General features: G+C 37.4%; 1 protein-coding gene across 10 annotated transcripts in view; it reads right to left on the bottom strand.

The window, feature by feature from the left end:
• The window catches only part of OSBPL6 (oxysterol binding protein like 6), a 111103-nt gene that overhangs the window by 81567 nt on the left and 16750 nt on the right, over nt 1-12786 (bottom strand). For 8 of the 10 annotated variants that reach the window (XM_069781547.1, XM_069781544.1, XM_069781551.1 and 5 more), the window contains one exon: nt 2649-2717. The exons of the other annotated variants lie outside the window; for them this stretch is intronic. The gene's annotated coding sequence lies outside the window, so the exon portion shown is untranslated. The remainder of the gene's footprint in view (nt 1-2648; nt 2718-12786) is intronic. 10 annotated transcript variants of the gene reach the window in all.

Genomic DNA, 12786 nt, shown 5'->3' with positions numbered 1-12786 from the left:
TACTACAGGTCTCAATCAAAAAAAAAAGGCTCTTAAGGTACAACCAATTAAAGGTTAAGAATCTGTGCAACTAGTATGTTCCAAAAATAAAACTGATTGATGACTCCAAACATCTCAAAGATTATTCGTTCTTGACTGGCAAGGCCATTGTGGGAACCTTCTACCCCCAAATTGGCATCTGCATATTTTCATAAGCAGTCCCGTGTTTTACTTTGGAGGAGTAGGGAGAAGACTTGTGGAATATAAACTGTAGGTAGAACCATTAAATCTATCACCGTTTTTCGCATAATTGTATCACATTTCAGATGGGTATTTCCCTGACATACTATATACCATAGATCAGAGATGATGGTGCTAACTGACCATTCCTCAATATAGTCTGCCTGCTGCAGCACAGGGATGTAAAAACAGAGTCTACATCAAAGCTATCTCCACAAGGCAATGCTTAAATGAAAAAGATTTTGTCAGTGTCTGGGAAATCATAGCTGGATATTAGGCTTTGGCATGGCCTAAAAAGGTATTTCTAGAACTATTTTTGCCTGCTTTTTAAGTGTTGTTCTTTAACAAACCATTAACAGATTGTGTTTGTCAACATAATCTGTAAAAAAATGTTTTTTCTCACACTCCACAACAAAACGCTGCCCTGTTTGAAATGCTGTTCTTGGCACAAGACGCTAAGCAGAGTTCTGCCCGAAGCCTCTAGAGAACAGAAGCTAGCTCCCCAAACCATTTTTAAAAGGAGGACAAGCCTGCTTTCCCAGACCGTGTTTTCACATAGAGGTTTAAATAAAAATCCTGTTCCATTATTTATAATGATTATTTCTAACCGTATTTTATTTTCGTAATGAATCCAAAAAGGAAGCTATAGAAAACTAAAGGGCTTTTATGTTAATTAACAAAGTAATTATATGTTGTGGTTATTTGCTTAAACAAGCTATTTCAGCCTACGATGGTTACCCTTAGGAACCTGTGGTAGCCGAGTGCCAATACCACAATATTTGCCATACACTGTATTAATCCACATGTCAAAAAAATCAAAGGCTAAGGATGTCACAGGGACCACAGCAATATTCCCTTTAGCTGCTAATGGTGTCAGCTTCTTTAATCACATCCATTAGATTTAGAGAGAAGCTAAAGTACAAAGAAATGGCACAGCAAGAAGTTACAGAGCTGCAGCAACTATACAAGAACATGTGTATAGCAACGAACTGCTGTATGAAAAAGAATCTGAGGGAAGTTTTCAGTGGTCATAAACATCTTGGGTCAGAGAGCTTTCCAACATATAGAGAAATTTTAATCCAGCACCATCAAGGATGGTAAACACTTCAGGAAAAGTTAATTTATGATCAAAGCCAGCACTACCCATAGAATCAACATTATGTTGAGGTCTCCTTTACAGTCTCAGCATAGCAAAACTGAATGATGAAGTGCTGACATGACAGATCATGTTCTTGAGATGGTACTTCTAACACAGCTGGCTCCTTTCCATGTTGCAGGGGGGAGTGACTAAACCGTAAAGCAACAGCAAGTAGAAATAAAAGCTCCTAGAAGTAATAGGGTTCTGCTCCTCAGAATATGCTTTTTTTTTTTTTTGGTCCTTCTAAGATGAGGTAATAATGACTTCAGCTTGGCAGGAGACAAAAATCCAAATAATACAAGGATTACCCAGCAACTGTAACATAAGATTAAGACTGCAGTATTCACAATTGCAGGATGATTCAGCACAGAAGCTAGTAAGAGAAGGATGCATTATAAACTACCTTTATATTGTCTTTGAAATTTGATTCACCCAAATACAATTATTAACCCAGCCTATCCTCTAAATGGGGAAGTTGCATAACAAAGCACAAGTGAGAGAAACATCAAGTAAAATGTTCCAAGTTTACATTTTTCTGTGTATATCTAGCAAATATTCAGCTATTTCCCTTGACTTTAAAATATAAAGCAAAAACAAATAGCTAGTAGACGATGTACAAGTCTAATATTGTTTCATTTTCTTAAAATGTCTGCATGTTTTCTCAAACTCCTTATGAAACCACCTAAGTTTGTCCACCACAAATATGTATCTTCATATACTCCTCTCTCCTCCTCCACCTCCTGTTGCTCCTATTGGTCTGAGGACTCCACCAAACTAGAGCTGGCACTTCAGTAGGTCCCTTTTCAAAGAGAAAAAGCACTGATTTGTGAATGGCTTGTGACTACTAGCAAGACCAAGTCAACAGTGTACGTAGAACATAACTGTCTAGCACACAAAGGACTCAACGGTGGCACTGATGTTGGGACTCTTCTGTAAGGCCTCACTCAGAACAGGATAAAGGACAAGAAACAAGGCCCTATTCTGCCACTTCCACATCAAAAAGACCACAAGGACTTCACTTTTTTATGGTCTATGCATCAGAGCAGAAGGCTTGTCACTTACATATTTGTTCCATTCTCTTCCCTTACCACCACCTTTATATATATGCATGGCAAACAACTATGATTTCGCTATCCTGAGTGAAATAAACTGAAACCTAACAGGTCAAAAATTTTAGCACAGAAGAACAAGAAACCTATCACATATTGCACTTCATTAAGTCAACTACTGTTGGTTATACAGCAAGAAGAATTCTTTCAAGAACACTTAATTAAATAATTTATTCTATTACCAGTTTGACAGTAGCTTCCATTAATTGGAGATAGCTTTTCAAGCAACGTTCTCTTCATTACTTCATCCCCTAGACAAATAAAAGCATACAAAAATGGAGATGTTAGAGAATTTCATATCCAGATTTCCAACATTCTTTTTATTCTGATCTGGCTGTCACCGTCATTTCAAAGCTTGGTTTCTTTATAGATTGATTTTTTTTCTTTGCCTGAGTCAGAAATAACTCATTACCTAAGTTATGATGAAATGTTCCAGTGATGGTACATTCAATCAAATGAAACAGAGCCAAAGTCTTGAGGTACCCTTTCCTTGAAGCACCTTCCAACAGGAAATACATTATCTGTTCCAGATAGGCATAAACTGAAGTTACTAATCTTTCCTTTAAAACCTCCGATCATGACCCTACTACATAAAATAAAGGAAGGGGTGAAAACCAACCTGCCTACATTGAATGTTCCAGTCCCATCCCATCAGCTAAAATCCTTTTTGCTACACAACTTGGGATACAATTTCGATCTAGAAATCAAAAGGAGAATGCCACCTGAACTACTGTCATGTAAAAGTCTGCTACAAAAGGAAGCTCCAATATAGGATCAGTTACAGGATATCTCCCTCAACAATTTTGAAGCTGGAAATAACACAAGACAAGGACTGCAAAAAAAGCTCACACTCTTTATGTTGTCCTGAAAAAAATACAACCTGATAAACAATATTCACAAATTTTAAACCAAATCTATTGTACTTTACTGTGAAGAAGATGGGTTCTAAACAGAATTATCCACACCTATTCATCAGTTCAACTCTCTTTTTGATTGAACTATTGTGTATGTTATACTGCATCATCCCCATAACCCTCAACAGTAGATTTATCCGTCATATAGACCTGCTTGAACAAGCTGACAAGAAGTGGTATTTAAAATGTCTGTCACTGACCAGAGAGACTATTCTCCCCTTTTTCCAAGGGCTTGGGAACTGAAAAGTGCAACTGTCACTTCCAGTCAGAATGGGTTTCATGAAATCAGAGAGCTCAAAGCAGCATGCTAGAAAGTAAAGAACAGAGAGCACAGGAAGGTAGTCATTGGGCCAGTACTCATCATCTTCATAGGGTTCACTGCAATTGAATAATTAACTCAGGAGTTCCCCTTAAAAAAACAAACAGAAAACAACAAACAAAACACACCCCAAGATGTTAACAACTACTCCAAGCGAAACAAAAATTACATGCAATTACATTTCTTTCTGTTGGCATAGTTATTAAACATAGGAGGTTATTAAAATGTAAAATATAAAACCAAAATTATATTCTGCATCTAACAAACAGGACAGAAATATTGCAGTATTTTCCCTACAAACCTGTATCTATTTCATTGTATTTTAGTAGTGTGAGAATGTTGAGCTAGCTCTCTCCGAACTGCTGTTTCACCATAATAGGGGTAGGGTTTGTAGCTCTGCAAATACCCAAACAGCACTTGGAGAAAATGGTACACCACCGTGCCAGGGAGGGGAGGGGAGCCATTTCAATATTTTTTTCTTCATACGTTTGGAAAGAAAGGAGAAATAAAAGGCAGAAGTTAGAGGAATGTGAGATGTTTTATAAGAGTTCTAAACTTGTATGCTTTAATGTGCTTTCGTATCAGAACAAACCCAAAATTCATCAGTTTGGTTATAAAAGGGACCTTAGTAATTTCCTATCCAGCTAAACTGGCACACCCTTGTCAAATGCCAGAGCTGTAATTCAAAACTCAAGAACAGTCAGAGCCCACTGGGTCACTTTCTAAAAGCAGATGCATAACAACCAAATCTCACTCTTCACTAACACCAGTTCATGGTCCACCAGATCCAAAAAGGCACCGGTGTTACCGATGCAATCAATAAAAGCTTTCCCATCACAAAATCCACTACGACTACTGCCACTCTGCCTTGCCTGAAAGCCCCTGGAGAGAAGCCAGAGCTAAGGAACGCCAAGTTTGCATTACCTGCCCTCCTGAAGCCAGTTAAGACAGAAGAGCATTTATGACTCACTACCTATGCTCTACACTGCAGATACCGGGAATATTCTGCATTGTCCTAAGCTCTACAGTCCCACAGAAAAACAGACTAACTGAAAATAGTTAGTCACAGTGACTAACTATTCTAATTTGAAATATCTTATTTATCCCAAAATAAGAATGTTTTAGACTTTGACCATTTGCCCATCTAGTGGGCTGAAAGGGCACAAGAGCCAATTACTACAGAAATACCTTTGCTTAAATATACCACAGCAAAATTCTTAAGACTTTAATTCTGTAATATGAAAAACTGCATCCCAATTGAGATGATTTAATAAATGCTTTAAAACAGAAATGTTGACAAAGCTTTAAAAAAAGGGAAAAAACTTCACCACACACATATTGGGACACGCTGTCTTTCTGAACTACAACCAAAGGTTGCAGTATGCATGGAGCTATAGGAATGGGCTGCTCTCTGGGAATAAACTAGCATCATCAGAAATGCCAGCACTTCCTGAAAACCTGCAAGTATCACCTGACCATTACCATACAATACCATTTTTATGCATGACAACTGTCATCATAGAACTTTAGGATAATTAATTCAGTAGCATATTTCACACATGAGACAAAGAAGCTGAGAGGAACCCTGGATGCTTTGAACCCTTCAGAGAAAGACAGCTCTAGTATATCTTGGTGTACAGGATGACCTTGGAAAAATGCAAAAAAAATAAAATGTCTATGCCTTGGTGCAGCCAGTCAAAGATATTACACATGTAAGTATTTGTCACCAAAAGAGGGTCACTGAAATCAACACTGTCATTTAACAGGTCTCATTTCTTACTCTAAGAGTTAGATGGAAAGGACACAAATCCTCTTCTCGCTGTGATCTATCACACAAAAGAAACAGATCCATTCCTAAGGAATGTATCACATACAAAGCAAACCCACCAAGAAGAAAATAGTCCCATTTAAGTACTTGTTCATTCGAAGAAGCTGACACACTTGTGAAGATTGACAGCGCTGCAAAGCTGCTGCAAAGCCACAGATACTGCTTGCATTGCCTTTCTTGAACCAGAAGAGCCACTATTAGAGCCAGGACAGAGCACACAATGACCAAATACATCATCTTTACACCCGCAATGCTACAAACCAAGTCTTTGAAGCCACATGAGAGATGAGGGCACTGCAGTTCCAGACTAAGGCAAAATACAAATCACTGTAATTAAATAGCATCCTCAAACTTGCCACACAAATAAAAATTACAAAAGAAAAAAAAAAAATCAAAATTCTGAGCCCATTGCTGTATTGTTACTTCTCCAGGAAAGCATTTTAGTCACAATTATTCATGTACTAGAATGGAAAACAGAATATTTTAAGTCCCATAAGAAATTATTTTCTCTTAGTTTAGACAATCGAACTACTGTTCTTAAACTGCTCATACGATGCTTATATCTGCTGATCAACTTTTTTGCATTATTCATTTGTCATTCAGATTTCAGAAAGAAACAAAGAATTTCCATTTTCAATTAAAGAAGTTAAATCCTTCAGCAGCGTTTGCCTCCAGTATACTAACTGAAATGCAAAGATTTTAATATGCAAAAATATCTTATTAGAGTATCAATAAAACTAATAGTCCAAAATAAATTCCTCAAAACTCAGACCAGCTGCAGTGGTGTGAGAATCCGCAGTTGAATCTTTAAAACAATTATTTTGACTAGACTTTGTATTGCATATAATCCTCTCTTTGTTTTCTTCCTATTTGAACACAACATTGGTTATTAATTGCTTTATCCTGGAAAATACAATGAACTGAAATTATGACAAAATCTATTCTTTAATCCAGTGTATCATAAATCAATGCTGCAACAATTAACAGCATGATACATCTTGGAAAATTGTCTGCTGTTTAAGCAAAGAAACCCAACCCTAGACCAATAAGGATGATGTGTGTGAGATTCATCACTGGCCACAGCGCATCAGACTTCTGCGTCACCATTCTGGCCATCACAGCTTAGTAAGCATTATCGACAGAAATTCAGAAGTTGCCCAGCTCCCCTTCCTTTTCTCTCTCTTCCCACCATCTCACAGATCCCATCTTCTCAGTGGGCTTTGCAACCTTTCCTTTCTACAGCCTCAAAAATGTGAGGAAAAAACATTTCTATGCTTATTAGACAATGTAAATAAAAAAACCACCTCACAAACAACATCACACTTAATAAGAGTTCATATAGTAAAATCATTTGTGACCTTTTTTTGCCTTGGAATTGACCCAGTCAACAGGACTACTATTGCAATTACAGTGTTCTAAAAGTTCCATTGTTTCCTTCCTCGTTGCACACACTTAACACGCAGCACAGGTTCACCCTAGTCACCAGTGTTCATACTTAGTGTGATTTACAAAGTCTTGGATTTCAGCCTGGTCTAAATGCAGAGATTTGGAGAGAGAAACTAAGCACTGTTCTCAAGCTGCAGCTAACATATTTATACTAGAAATAAAGTACACATTTTCAAGCAGGAGTATTGGAACAAATGGCTTGATTTGTGTTCAGTTTGCCAGGTTTTGCAGAAATGGGAAGACAACAGACGTTGCTGGAAGGTATGTTGAACGACACTGGGTTTGGTGTTTCTTTTTTCTTCATTGAGTCGGATCACGTTCCACCGTTGGTGCCAGCAGTCTGCCCATACCTGTCAGTGCCTGATTCCTCCACCGTCACATTTCTGGAGAGATCCTGAACAATCAGGGATTTATGGAAGACATGGGTCTGGTACCAAGCAGGAAGCACTGATGAACCTAATGGCAATGAGAAGCTTCTCAAGAACTTACATACTTTCTGAGTTAATGTTGATTACCAGACCTAGGATCAAGAACGAGTTTTTCCTCTAGCTCAAACTGCCAAGGCTTATGAAGAGACAGCAAGAAAGAAAGAAGCATGGCACATGACATGAGAGTATGAATACTTTGCTGGGGACATATCAATGCTTCCAAGTCATTGCTGTACCTCAAGACAATGGAAATAGTCTTGCTGTCTTGGTAATGCAATTCATGGTTTTATCTCTGGGATTTTCATACAATAGGACTTATGATGCTGGGTGTATTTCTGACTTCTGGCCACAGCAGGTGCTTTTACAGACCTGGAGTTATTGTTCACTGCAGAACTGCATGTGATGCTGTAGGCTGGATTCAATAATTCAGGTGGTCTCTTTTGCTTCTGTACTGTCATGTTTCTAAATGGAGTTGGTATAAGCAAAAAGTAGAATTATTGCTAAAAAAATACAGGGCAGCTCAATTGGATTGTGGCAGGAATTGTATGTGGAGGTTTCTCCCTTGCGTTATGTAGCAGGCCAAGCCAAGACAACTTCCTATAATCTTAAGAATTCCCTAATGCATATAGAAGTGCAGATCTGTTCTGAAAGTTGCCTGTTAAAAACAAATGGCTTAAGTTATTTGATTGGTTTCCAATATAAAAACTCATTATGCAGCTATTAAAAAAAATAATTGAAAGTATCAGTCCTAGAAGTGTATCCTGAACTGTACTGCACGCAAAAACTCTGTAACCAGAATTCAGCTAGCACCTTTGGTTATGACGAGCATGCCAGTAAATACTTCATCTTATTTAGTTCTGTATCTGTACTACATATGCCACAGTAACAAAGTTTTAAGAAATAGTAGGAATATATCAGTGAAAGCAAGAGAGATGACTCATTACCAATGATCATCTATCTCTGGAGTTGAGTGAAATGGGGGGTGAGGGGGGAGACTGTAATCTGACTAACATCACAGTGACTCACCAATCCACTTGACTTGCATAAGGATTTATGACAACACACTCCAACATATGAATACAAGCAAATAAATAAGTAAAACATCCCAGAGAGTCCCTTCCCAATCAGATTAATAGCAGACATACAGAAAATGTTTCAGGAATTCTATTTTAATCTAACAAAAATAATAATACATAGAAATCTCCTGGGAAATAGGGGATCAGAAGAATAGAAACTAAGAAGATTACACAGGCTGCAGGTAAAGGAGATAAATGGAAGAGAAAAAAAAGTTTTACAATTATAGAATGGTCATTTTCTTTTTTTTTAGAGGAGATTATGATGATTAGAAGTACTTTAAGTATTATCATGAATGTATTGTTTAAAATACAAGAAATTCTAGGTATACCAGATAGAATTTACTGAACAATCTTTGAAATATACAGCTCTGCAAAATACAAAGTAACCAATTTTTGTATTAAAAAGTAAATAATTTTTTTCTTTTTTTTGTCAATATTTTTTAGTCAGTAGACAAAAACTATGAATCTCTGTATACATATACCAGATAAAAGAGATTTTGACTCTAAAGTACAAAGAAAAAAAATGCTTCAATAAAATTTATTCTATTCCCTAAATGTTAGGGAAATTAAGCTAGGTGTCTCTGCTTATTATTTATAATATTCACACAAAGATAGGAAGAATTTTATCTGCAACTGTACTTTACAAATGTGCTATTCTTTATCACCTAAAATAAATAAAGAAAAATCTCTATTCTATGAACAGAGATGCTTTATCCCAAGGACAGTGTAGCCAAACATATCATCTTCCCGTTTTAGTTAGTTTTATCCTAGAGAGTAGAATCAGTTTTTCTTCTCTTTTTTTTTTTTTCCCGAAAAAGGGGATCCTAAAGTTAACTTCCTAAATCTGTATTTAGACTTGAAACGTAAACAAAACAAAAATTCCCAGTAACAGACTCAAAGCTCTTCTTATGAGAAATCTGCTCAAATTCATACAGCAGGGTGACTATTTTATATGCCTAGCAACAGCAGTTTCTCCAAGTTTATGAACAGTTTAGCAAAAAGGGAAATCAAATCAAGTCTAGACTCCCTAAAAGAAAAAGACAAGTTCTTTGAAGTGGGGTACTCTGAAGACTGAACTTAGAGAGACAGGACAGGGCAACTTTTATACAGCAGGTTCATTATTTTCTGCTACTGTGGTAAAGGATGTTCATATAAGAAGCTGCATAGACAATCAAAACTTCACCTTGCTATCAAAATGTCACATGATAACATGAAGAGACGCTAGTCAGATTATAAAATAAGTAGGATGTGAGCAGAAATGGACTCCATGAAAGAATCAAATAAATTCATGTCAACTATTAAGCAGTCCAGAGGAGGGAGACAATTTTTGTTGTAGCTTGCATTAAGCTCTGTAACTTTCAAGGCAGTGCACCCCAATTTCTAAATGCAATTCCATATGCATGAGTCCTCTACAGTAATTGTGACTGTCGGCAGTAGCAGCTATATTAAAAGTAGCTGACAGAGCAGAGTACTGCAATGACCAGCAAAAATTAGATTTTAATACATTAGGACACACATCAGTGTAACAGATTTTATTGATCCCATCAAACCAAGCTACTGGAGAAAAAAAAAACCTTAAAGATGACATCATCCATAATGAAATTACATAGCAGAAAAGCAGTTAAAGGAGAACACAAACACTTCTGGACTAACAAGCAATGTCCTTCTATAAGAACTGAAGAAACTAGCACCTAAGTGGCAGAATAAACTGACTCTTAATGAAACCTCAGGTAACAAACAAACAAATACTTACACCTTTCACAGGAAAAACAATGAAAGAAGATATTTGTTATTTCCTATTTATTTTGTTGCTGTTGTTCTCTTCTCATGGCTTAGCTTTTATTTCGAAAGACTTCCATGTATTATAATTCTTTACTGGCTAAAGAAAACAGTCAAGATCTAAACCTCCGAACTGATCTGAATTTATTATAAAGCTCAAATGGTCTGAACAGATGGAACAAGTACTTCATACGGTACATGAGCTATCCAAGAATTCAGAGAACAATTCAGAGACTATATGTGTATAAAACAAGGAAAATTAGGTGGGTGAACAACAGGAAAGTAGCTACAGCATCCCACTATGGATGTAGAGATGTGAGTGTGAGCCCTTTGTCTGGATAGGTGCCAAGGCCTTCCCACAGTTATCCTAGTTGTAAATAGGTAGCTCTTCGTTCAAGCTGAGAAGAAAAAAGGCAGACAGATGTGATACTAGCCATATTGCTCCCCTGTGTGCTGTTGGCTGCAAAATACAAGTGTGCCTTAACCACGCAAGACCAATAAGCCACCTGCACCCAGAAGGGATCTTTGGCAGGTTTTGTATTACAGAAACAAACCCAAGTACCAAAACATCACTAAGACTGTTGATTTCTTTCTAATTTAAAAAAAAACAAAAACAAAAAAACAAAAAAAAAAACAAAACTGAAATACAGATTTTTCAGCAAACACAAAAAACTGTACCTCTCATGAAGAAATACAGTTTTAACATAAGAATTACAAGATGCTTAAAAAGAGATGTTTCCCATTTTTACCCCTTTATACCGCTCCTTCAGCATTTCCCATGTTTCCTCCTACTTTCCTTTTCTACATGGCTTTATTCTGTTTAAATGCTTCTTCCACATTGACACTCTTTTCTGTTTGATTTTTCTCATTGCTTTGTTCCTGCATCCAAAATGCAGAGCGTTACCACCTCTCTTTCCCACAGGATTCCTTTCCTTGTTCGTGTTGCTTTTTAAATATTTTTTTTTCTACTCCTCCATTTACTCCGTCCCTTTGTGTTGTGGTTTAACCCCAGCCAGCAACTAAGCACCACGCAGCCACTCACTCACTGCCCCCCCACCCAGTGGGATGGGGGAGAAAATCGGGAAAAGAAGCAAAATCCATGGGTTGAGATAAGAACAGTTTAATAGAACAGAAAAGAAGAAACTAATAATGATAATGATAACACTAATAAAATGATAACAGTAATAATGAAATGATCGGAATGTACAAATGATGCACAGTGCAATTGCTCACCACCTGATGATCAACACCCAGTTAGTCCCTGAGCAGCCATCCCCCCGCCCCCTCTTCCCCCAGTGTATATACTAGGCATGACGTCACATGGTATGGAATACCCCGTTTGCCAGTTTGGGTCAGGTTGTGTCCCCTCCCAACTTCTTGTGCCCCTCCAGCTTTCTCGCTGGCTGGGGATGAGAAGCTGAAAAATCCTTGACTTTAGTCTAAACACTACTGAGCAACAGCTGAAAACATCAGTGTTATCAACATTCTTCACATACTGAACTCAAAACATAGCGCTGTACCAGCTACTAGGAAGACGGTTAACTCTATCCCAGCTGAAACCAGGACGCTTTGCTTATTTTCCACCACTTCAGCAGAAAAGATCCAAGCAGAGATAAAAAGCAAATGGGAAGCGACCATATTCCTTTGCTACTCCACTGTTTTGCATGTGGAAGCATGCCACTTCTGACAGAACGGTCCAACTGGCATCACAGCAATCCCTGTGGTATTTGACAAGGATGTTATGTTGCTCGGGCAATCATTCCTAATTGTCTTTTGGGATGCTGAGCAAACAAGACGGGTTTTTGCTGGTCTGTATGAAGGTCACACTAGCACGGTGGTGGCAAACACAGGTTACTGCTATAGCAAGCAAAGCACTGAAAAAAAATAGATGAGGCAGCCCTGTATGCAATAACATGTCAATCACATATAAAACCCAACCCAACCCGCAACTACAGTCATGTAAGATAATGTGTACAACAGTTGTCATGCAAGACTGCAACAACTACTATGCCAGAGACATAATGTTATTCTAGACTCATGCTGAAAGCAAATCTGAATGTTTCTCCTGGCTTGAAAAATTAAATATATATTAAAAAAACCCTGTTTATATATAACAGCATCCTACAAGAAATAGATCGTCAACAACACTTTGGCATGGTGCTATTAACATATTTTAGAGATTGGGAAGAAAAATTTTCAGAAAGTAAGTCTCTGTTGAAACAAAGGCAGAAGCTTTAAGAGCAGGAGCTATTGCCTTGAAGTTCCTCCAGAAGGTTCATCTCAGTATACGAATATTTTGCATCTTAAAAGAAACACACCATATGCTGGGATGGCTTTTCTTAACTAGAAAAGTCTGCCTTATGTTTTTGGAACAGCCGAGTTTTTCCTTGGGCATGTTTACTGACGTGTTTCATAAACTTCAAACCCTTAACTGAAAAAAGAACCTACTCTGGCTGTATCAATAGTGGATTTTTTTTTAGTTCAGAGACCAAAAGGAAAAAAAAAGGAGAAATTTCAAGTAACTTGGGGG

Source organism: Haliaeetus albicilla, chromosome 4 (genome assembly GCF_947461875.1).
Source record: "Haliaeetus albicilla chromosome 4, bHalAlb1.1, whole genome shotgun sequence".
In the NCBI taxonomy this organism is placed as follows: domain Eukaryota; kingdom Metazoa; phylum Chordata; class Aves; order Accipitriformes; family Accipitridae; genus Haliaeetus; species Haliaeetus albicilla.
Note: the sequence above shows the minus strand (reverse complement) of the source record. Positions and strands in the feature narration are given on the sequence as shown.